This window comes from Diabrotica virgifera, chromosome 2 (genome assembly GCF_917563875.1).
Source record: "Diabrotica virgifera virgifera chromosome 2, PGI_DIABVI_V3a".
Taxonomy (NCBI): Eukaryota; Metazoa; Arthropoda; class Insecta; order Coleoptera; family Chrysomelidae; genus Diabrotica; species Diabrotica virgifera.
Window position 1 is genome coordinate 211,386,895 of NC_065444.1, and position 8,847 is coordinate 211,395,741.

General features: G+C 31.6%; 1 long non-coding RNA gene across 1 annotated transcript; it reads left to right on the forward strand.

Moving 5' to 3' along the window:
• The first annotated feature begins 5,971 nt into the window (after positions 1–5,971).
• Positions 5,972–8,330, forward strand: LOC114326061 (uncharacterized). Its single transcript, XR_003651777.2, has 2 exons — positions 5,972–6,227; positions 8,150–8,330. It is a non-coding gene; the product is annotated as an uncharacterized LOC114326061 (long non-coding RNA).
• Positions 8,331–8,847: the final 517 nt, after the last annotated feature.

Consider the following 8,847-nt stretch of genomic DNA (forward strand, 5'->3'; position numbering starts at 1 on the left):
TATTTTCTGGACCATATCTTGAGTGTCTTGTAGTACTCAGTTTGTTTAACATACAGTAGGGAAAATGAAAGGATACCCATGAGAAAACATATAAAACACGCTGTATCCTCCTGTCACCGTGTCACACAAAAAATTGGCCAGCGCATGTACATGTAATAATTATTGTTACATGTACTTGCACTGGACAATTTTCTTTGTGACACGGTGACAGCAAAATACAGCGTGTTCTATAGGTTCGTTCATGGGTATTCTTTCATTTTTCCGACTGTAATTTAGTAGGGTGTACAAAATCTACATTTGCGCTGTCAAGTATGACAAGGATATGTCAAATTGTTTTAAAGTACTGAGTACAAATTGTCTTTAATTTAAAAAAAAACGCATCCTGTAACTCAGTAAGGAGCCACATTTTATTTAAGTGATTTGGGTTCAATCTTAATATTTTAAGCCCAAGAAACTACAGTTAAAATATTTCCAGTTATTAATGAAACACCCTGCATACCATTATAAAGTACTAATGATTTTACCCGTTGCCTCACAGCACTCATTTTTTTTTACTTCCTCTTATTTTATCTCATCTCCCTTCAATTTTTTTGATTCCTCTATTTCTTTCTGACCCTTCTGTTTTTTTTGAAGTTATACTTCTTTACGCGCGTTGAGGGTGAATTTTTATATGTTGAAACCAGGCTCATACGCATCGGCCAGGCGCATACGCGCATTATAACTTTGTTCTGATTGGATGTTCAAATGACATGTCAAAAATTATCCAATATGGCAGCTGTAGCGCAGCTGTGGGCTGTGGTTTGGACGGTTTGGTTATGTCGTTGATTGATAAATATAGAGTGATTGTTATACTACCTTTTTAAATAGTTTTCATATTATATTTTTGGACTTATTAACATGCTTGTTGCATGTCATTGTGGAAGCCCAAACTGTGTGAGTGCGATTTTCAATCGCAAAATTACTGATAAAAACCTATTGGCTCGTAGAGGTAGTGTAGAGATTCTCTACACTAGAGAACTGTGGATAAACATCAATCAACCGGGACGATTTTACGATCTCACTTATTCAAAACTAAAGACTCGGAGGATCCAGTACTTGGAGTCTTTTATTACTGTCAATGATTACAGGTAAGTGTTTTGAAAATAAGTTAAAACAAATGTTGTTCCTACATTTGAGCCACTTTACACATTGCAAGTAATTGCGAAATTTATAGCACAAGTTCTTGCAGCAAAAACTTCTGCAATCAGTTGCAACTTGCAACTAGATTTCTGCAATAAAATGATTACAGGGTACAAGTAATTACAGAAGCTGATATGAAATAGACAGAAACTTTGACCTAACCATAAATTTTAGGTTATGTTGTTTTTATAAATTAAATGTGATTTTTTGAGTAGAGTTATCAGATATTAGATTAAAAATGTTAGATTATTGAGAAAATTATAATATGTGTTATATATAACAATTGCAGAAAGAATTGCATGAACATGTTCTATTTAGCTGCAACTTCTTGCAGCAAAAAGTTGCTGCAAGTAATTGCACCTTTTCTGTGCAATTCTCGTGTGACACGATGCAATTTCAATTGCTGCAAGAAATTGCGCAATTACTTGCATCGTGTAAAGTGGCTATCTCATACATTCACATAACAATATTTTACATAAATCTATTAATTTTAGACGAACCAGCTTATTTAGAGGACGAAAATCATCCTGATCAAGTTCCATCACAGGAAATGGTACGCAAGCCTCAAAAAAGTGCGTAGGTAACATGATGTTGAAAGAACGAGGAGATTGGAAAAGAAAGAAATAAATTGAGAGTGAGTAAAACCAATAAACACATTTATCTTATGCTTTTTCAAGTGGATATAACAACTAAAAAATAAATAATGAAGAATAATTTAATATTTTGATTTTTTGTTAAAAAATATTCTCAGCTAAGTACAGTGCGTTGGTAACAGACTGTCTCCTTATATGCAATAAACCATTAGCTCATGTGATGCTCCAGCTACAATTTGCTTAATCCATATTTTATAACTTTTCCTCAGCTTTTCGCTTTCATGTATCACATTGTTGTTAGCATTAATGGTTCTGATTTAAGTCGAGCTGCAATGCCACTTTTTTTGAATAGCGTAGTTAACCATATATTATCTGGTAAAGTATCAAAAATGTTTCTTACAAACTTGGTGTCAGTGTTCTGCTAACTGCAAATTATATTCATATTTAACAGTTTTACGTGGACTCATTTAACTTTTCACTATTGGTTGAGAATAGTCCGTCCGCTATAACTTTTCCCATGCGGTGCGATTCATTTTCAATCAAATTAAGTCAAAACAGAAAGTGAAACGTATGCCGATGTGTGTAGTATATAGTATAAAGTATACAAAATGTACATACACATCGACGTTCGTTTCAATTTATGTTTTGATTTAGTTTGATTGAAAATGATTCGTACCGTATGGGAAAAGTTATAGCGGACGGACTATATCTGCATAAGTATGCTCTACAAACTCTACATAAATCACTCTGTTTATAATGATCAGCTATTGCCCAAAAATTATTAAATGAATTGAGCCATTCTTTTTTTATATAATTTCGATTTACATTTATTGTTACATTTATCGTTACATCGAGGTCCCGAATCTCTCATTTACGTTAATTTTACAGTTTTTCTAGTGTATTCTTGGTCAGAGTTCCTCAGTTTCTTCAAAATATTAATTTTGAAAACACTTGGATCTCTTTGTCTCTCCTTTCCAAGATTTTTCTTCTTTGGGAATTTTTACTTAGCAGACGTATCTAGTAATAAACTAATGCCTTTGATGCAGGAAGGGGTTTTCGCTGTTGATGCTTCTTGAACATGTAATCCACTGTGAACATCAGATATAACAGTGGAAGTTAGATCACTCGTAAATTATATAGATGTTACAATGTGTTTATAAAAATATTCATCAATAATAGAAATTTACAGTATTGTAACATTGGTTACAAAGCTTTTCCACTGAGTGATTCAAAATTTGCACTTACAATGAGGTTATTTTATTAAAAAACTTTACATTAAGGTACATAAGATATGATAAAAGTTTTTAGATCAAAATGAAAGTTGTCCTTTGTAGATATCATTTAAGCAATAGTTGAAAAACATTATAAGTGGAGTTACAATGTTATTCATATCAGTTGTAGTTGTGATCTAAAATTTAAATTGGATTAATTTTTTTGTAGGCTATACAGATAAATCTAAAAGTAAACATAGAGGACAATGATGCATTAGAGACTGGCATATCATCTCATACGGACAACACCGCAGGAGAGTTTTTTTATATTTGAACAATTCAGCTTCGCTTCAAAGAAAGTTGGATGCATTGGAAAAAAAATTTAAGCTCACCGTTTGGACTTACGGAAGATATTGAAAATGCTATAAAGTAGGGATATTATACCGGATTTGTATATACTTTTGTAAATAATACAGGCTGTAACAAAAATACAGGTCATAAATTAAACCACATATTCTGGGACCAAAAATAGTTCGATTGAACCTAACTTACCTTAGTACAAATAGGCACACAAAAAAGTTACAGCCCTTTGAAGTTACAAAATGAAAATCGATTTTTTCCGATATATCGAAAACTATTAGAGATTTTTTAATGAAAAGTGACATGTGGCATTGTTATGGTAGGTACATCTTTAAAAGAAATTATAGTGAAATTTGTGCACCCCATAAAAATATTATGGGGGTTTTGTTCCCTTAAACCCCCCAAACTTTTATGTACGTTCCAATTAAATTCTTATTGTGGTGCCATTAGTTAAACACAATGTTTTTAAAAGTTTTTTGCCTCTTAGTAATTTTTCGATAAATCATTTTCAATCGAGATGCGGCTTCTTTTTTAATATGTTTACGTAAAAATTTTATGGGGGTTTTGTGCCTTTAAACCTCCCAAATGTTTGTGTACGTTACAACTAAACTATTATTGCGGTTACATTAGTTAAACAGAGTGTTTTTGAAACTTTTTTCCTCTTAGTATTTTTCCGATAAGGCATCTTTTATCGAGATGTGGCTTCTTTTCTAATACGGTTCAAAATATACCTCAAACTGTAATTATTTTTAAATAATTTTTCGTATTATTACCAGTACGTAACAGTATACAAATATATGGTGGATTTGACAATTATTCAAAATATTTCAACAAAAACTAGCTTTTCGAAAAAGTACTAAGAGGCAAAAAAGTTTTAGAAATATTGTTATTAACTAATGGTGCCACAATGATAATTTAATTGGAACGTACACAAAAGTTTGGGGGGTTTAAGGGAACAAAACCCCCATAAAATTTTTATGGTGTGCACAAATTTCACTATAATTTTATTTTAAGATATTCCTGTCATAAGGATGCCACATATCCGTTTTCAATAAGAAACCACAAACAGTTTTCGATATATTGGAAAAAATCCATTTTTATGTTGTAACTTCAAAGGGCTGCAACTATTTTTATGTGAACATTTGTACTAAGGTAAGTTAGGTTCAGTCGAACTATTTTTAATAATTAATGTCTAGTGAATTTAGTAAGTAATTTTGCCAATTTTGTAAAATTGACAAGAAAATAATTACTAAATAGTTAGTAATTTTGCCAATTTTCACAAAATTGGCCAAAAACAAAAAAAATATCTACTAAAAACACTAGCCAGTTGTGTCGTGAGTTTAGCGAACCGACTATAACTCTTGTTAAATTAAGGTTGAGTTTACACTTTTGACTTGCCTACAGATTTAAAAATATTTTTGTCATAATATACAGTATGTCCCTGTAAGTTGGAACCATAATATGGAAAACTTTTTTATTATTCATTTTACGAAAAATAGTTGTTCTACATAAAAGGTTCTGCAATATCTAGAATCTCTGATTCAACCATCAGATAGTAAATTTTTATGGGTATTACACAGGGTATGTCAAAAAAATATGAATGTCACTCAAGAGAAAAGTAGCTTTATTTTTACAATATTGAACATTGTTATTATGAACAGTTAATTGGAAATAGAACTATATTCTAATATGGAATTACATTATTCTAATTGAAAAAGAAATTAAAAATTTTTCTCAACATATATAATCAACATTATTTTCTGTTATTTCAATTATGATAACTTTTGTTATTAATTTTACGAAAGAAAAGTTATAGAAAGTTCTGAATGATCTAAACCCTAAAATATAACCATCTTATAGCAAATATTACCGATTTTGTATGAGGTATATAAAAAAACTGTTTTTTTATGACGACAAAGAAGTAAACTTCTTACGTGCGTACACAAGTACACACACTCTTTTTTTCTGTTTTCTGCCTATTTATTTTGGTACCCTACATTTTTTGACAAGCTCCAATTTTTTCTGACTCTCAAATTTTTTTGACTCCCTCTACTATTTCCTGACTCTCTCTATTTTTTTCTGACTCCTTCTAATTTTTCTGACACCCTCCAATTTTTACAGACGTACTCTAAATTATTTTTATTGCACTCAAAGAGACTTCACTTCTAGAGTGACCGAAACGGACGGACGGGGATGGTGGATCATGTCTAAATCGAAATAAAACATAATAAAGCTATTTTTTAATTTTTCATTTTGCTCATATTTTGAGTACACGGAATCAACTTTACTTTCATTGGAATTTTTCCTAGACGAATAGACGGAATGTGGCTGCATATTGTAGAGACCCTTTCGTCTCCTTTATTCGTCGTCTCCTTGCCTTATAAATTGTAAAAGGCAGAGATTAAGATTGTTACCAGAAAGTGGTTCCACGAGAATTTTCAGATTTATTGTTTAGATCTTGGACTTCTCATTTTTCCCCAAAGATAAAGTAATTTAGCAAATTTTGTTTTAAAGTCCACAAATTAAGCTTTAAAATGAGTCTTTGTAAAGCTCAGTTGCATGGGTCAAAGCCGAGTTATGATTAAAATTATTATATTAAAATAACAATAAATTAATATTATAAAAATATTGCTTTAAAAAATATCTCTCACTATTCAAAACTAAGTGTGGAGTAGTGAACGCCCACTATCAGTAGTATAATAAGCCAGACATTAGGGACGTCATAACCATGTATAATAAATACAAAAATAATATATTATAATTTCATAAAAACGGTGTCATCAAGGATATAAAAATGCTCGTATTTCTTGTGTTAATCATCATTTCCCTCATAGCAATAACAGAAGCAACATGAGGATTACATATTTTATTGTATTTGTACTAGGTAAGCATTCAATATAATATAGAAAAATGTATTAAATGATATTCGAATGAGATTAGTTGTTCGCGATATTTAAATTTTATATCTTAGATTTAGCAAAATTATTTTGCTGGTTCTCCTTTTATTATTTTTTTTCAATTCTTCTTTTTCCACCGCATATTTTTCCTTTTTAGGGATCGCTTTACCTTTCTCTTCTTCCGCACTCATTTATGTCCGTCAGGTATTCTTCATTTCAACCTTTCCCTCTTAAGTCCTTCCATCTTCTCCTTGGTTTTTCTCTACCTCTCCTTCCCTTAACTTCTAACATCTCCATCCTCAGTCCTACATCTGACATGATCATACCATTGCAGTTTTTTTTACTTTTGGTTGAGACTGTATTTACCTTGGCTGTTTTTCTAATCACGTTGTTACTGATCTGGTCTCTTTTAGTTTTAGCCAATATCCACCGTAAACCTTTTATTTCAGCTATCTCCATATTCTCTTCCTAAGTGCTCTACCACTAGTACTTCCATCTTCTCCTTAGTTTTCTCTATGTCTTCTTCCCTCAACTTCTAACATCTCAATCCACAGTCCTACATATAACATATCCATACCATTTGCAGTCTTTTTTTTTTGAATTTTTGTTGAGACTGTAGTTTCCTCAGCTCTTTTCCTAATCACGTTGTTAATGATCTTGTCGTTTTTAGTTTTACCCAACATACATCGTAAAATCTTTATTTCAGCTATCTCCATCTTCTCTTTCTAAAGCTTCTCTACAGGCAACACTTCACCGCCTTACACCACCACAGGTCTAACAACACTTTTGTAAATTTTTCCTTCCAGACCTTTCCGAATTTCAAAAAATACCTTGCTCATTCGCTTCTAATTTAAACAACTAGCCTGTGTTCTCTAAGCAATTTCGCTACCTAGTGTTCTATTTTCCGTGATCTAGAAGACGAGGGATTTAAATCATTCTATTCGTCCTCGTTCTTCCCTAAGAAACTCGATGTCCAAATAACTTCTGTTCCTCCCAACCGTATATGCTCCAATTTTGACCTGCTAACCTTAAGTCCTCCCTGTTCTATAGCCTTTCTCCAACTCTCTAACTTCTCCTGCAACATTTATTTGCTCTCTTCCACTAATACAATATCATCCGCAAATATGAGCTCCTTTCTCTACCTTCTCTGACAGTAAACCTCGTCAGCCAAATGTACTTCTCAGGAACCAATTATTTCTGTCTCACACATGACCATAGCTCTTATCTAGGAAATGCGTCGTATGCATTTTAATAATATTTACAATAATTTCCATGTATGTGTAAATTATACACTGTATCATGTAAACAAGAATAAAGAACCGCTAAACGTCGTAAAAATGAGCGGCGCACAGAATACTCCAGCTAGCGGATATGAACATAACGTGGCGCAAAAATGTATTTTCATTTTGATCGAAAATAAAATTCTAGATTTATTTTCAAAAATTTTGCCATAATATTTGCTAAACTTAAAGTAACACGCGCCACAAAAGAACTTCAATATTCAAACTTTATCAAAGATACTCTTTTGTGGCTCGTTTTACGTCAAATTTAGGAAATAATGTGGCAAAATCTTTCAAAATAGAACTAGTATTTTGTTTTCCATCAAAATAAAACTACAGTTTTGCGCCATGTTATATTCTTATCAGATCTCTCGTAGCTGGAATATTCTGAGCTCCACTTATTATTCAAAAGACCTTTGTGAATATGGTATCTGTAAGCAGAAGACTTTATAGTTTAAATGAAAGATCATAAATTTATCATTTAAGTAAAATTTATAACTACATCCTACATCACTTCTTTATAATTCATTCATGGCGTTCTCATTTAAATTTTATTATGCTGCTTAAATGTATACTATACCTATTAAATATCTAATGGCTGTAAAATTATCAAAGTTTTTTATTTTTAGCCTTTGTGGCAACTGGAATATACCAAGTAGAAGCAGGAAGGTCATCTAAACCAGTCACCCAAGCACCAGGAAGAAAACACGGCCATAAATAGCCTTATTTTAATATGTATAATTAATTTATATTAATGCATTTTAATGTTTTATTGTACAAATACAATAAAAATGTTATTTGACTGAAAAAGCTCTTATAACCTAACCCCCATAGAAACCTTTATAGTCTTATATTTATTACACCTGATTTTTCTTTCGAAACATAATGAAAGTACACCTCTTCAAAATTAAAATGAGTTGGTAATATAGTATTTGTCAATCAAATTAAATTGATCGACATGGGACGAGAAAGGATGAAGATATTGGTTGTAAAATAAAGGATTATAATATTGGATAAAAAGGATAGTGGTCCTCTGTGAGAATCAAAAATGTACAGGAGTCAGTAAAAACTGTCTTTGTCTGGTGCATATCATTTCCAATGCAAATGAAAAAACAAGTTGCTTACAAAATGTTTAATTAAACCTGTCCGCGCCACTCACCCCCAAATTGAATTTAACTCAGAGCGCAAAGATGCGTAGGCACTTCGCACTGAAATATCCATACGACTGCAAAACAGGTCACATTTTGCATACTTTGTCACTTTTAAATTGCAAATAAATACATAGCGTTTATAGTGTCTTTTAATTCAGTAAATGAAGAACATTAAA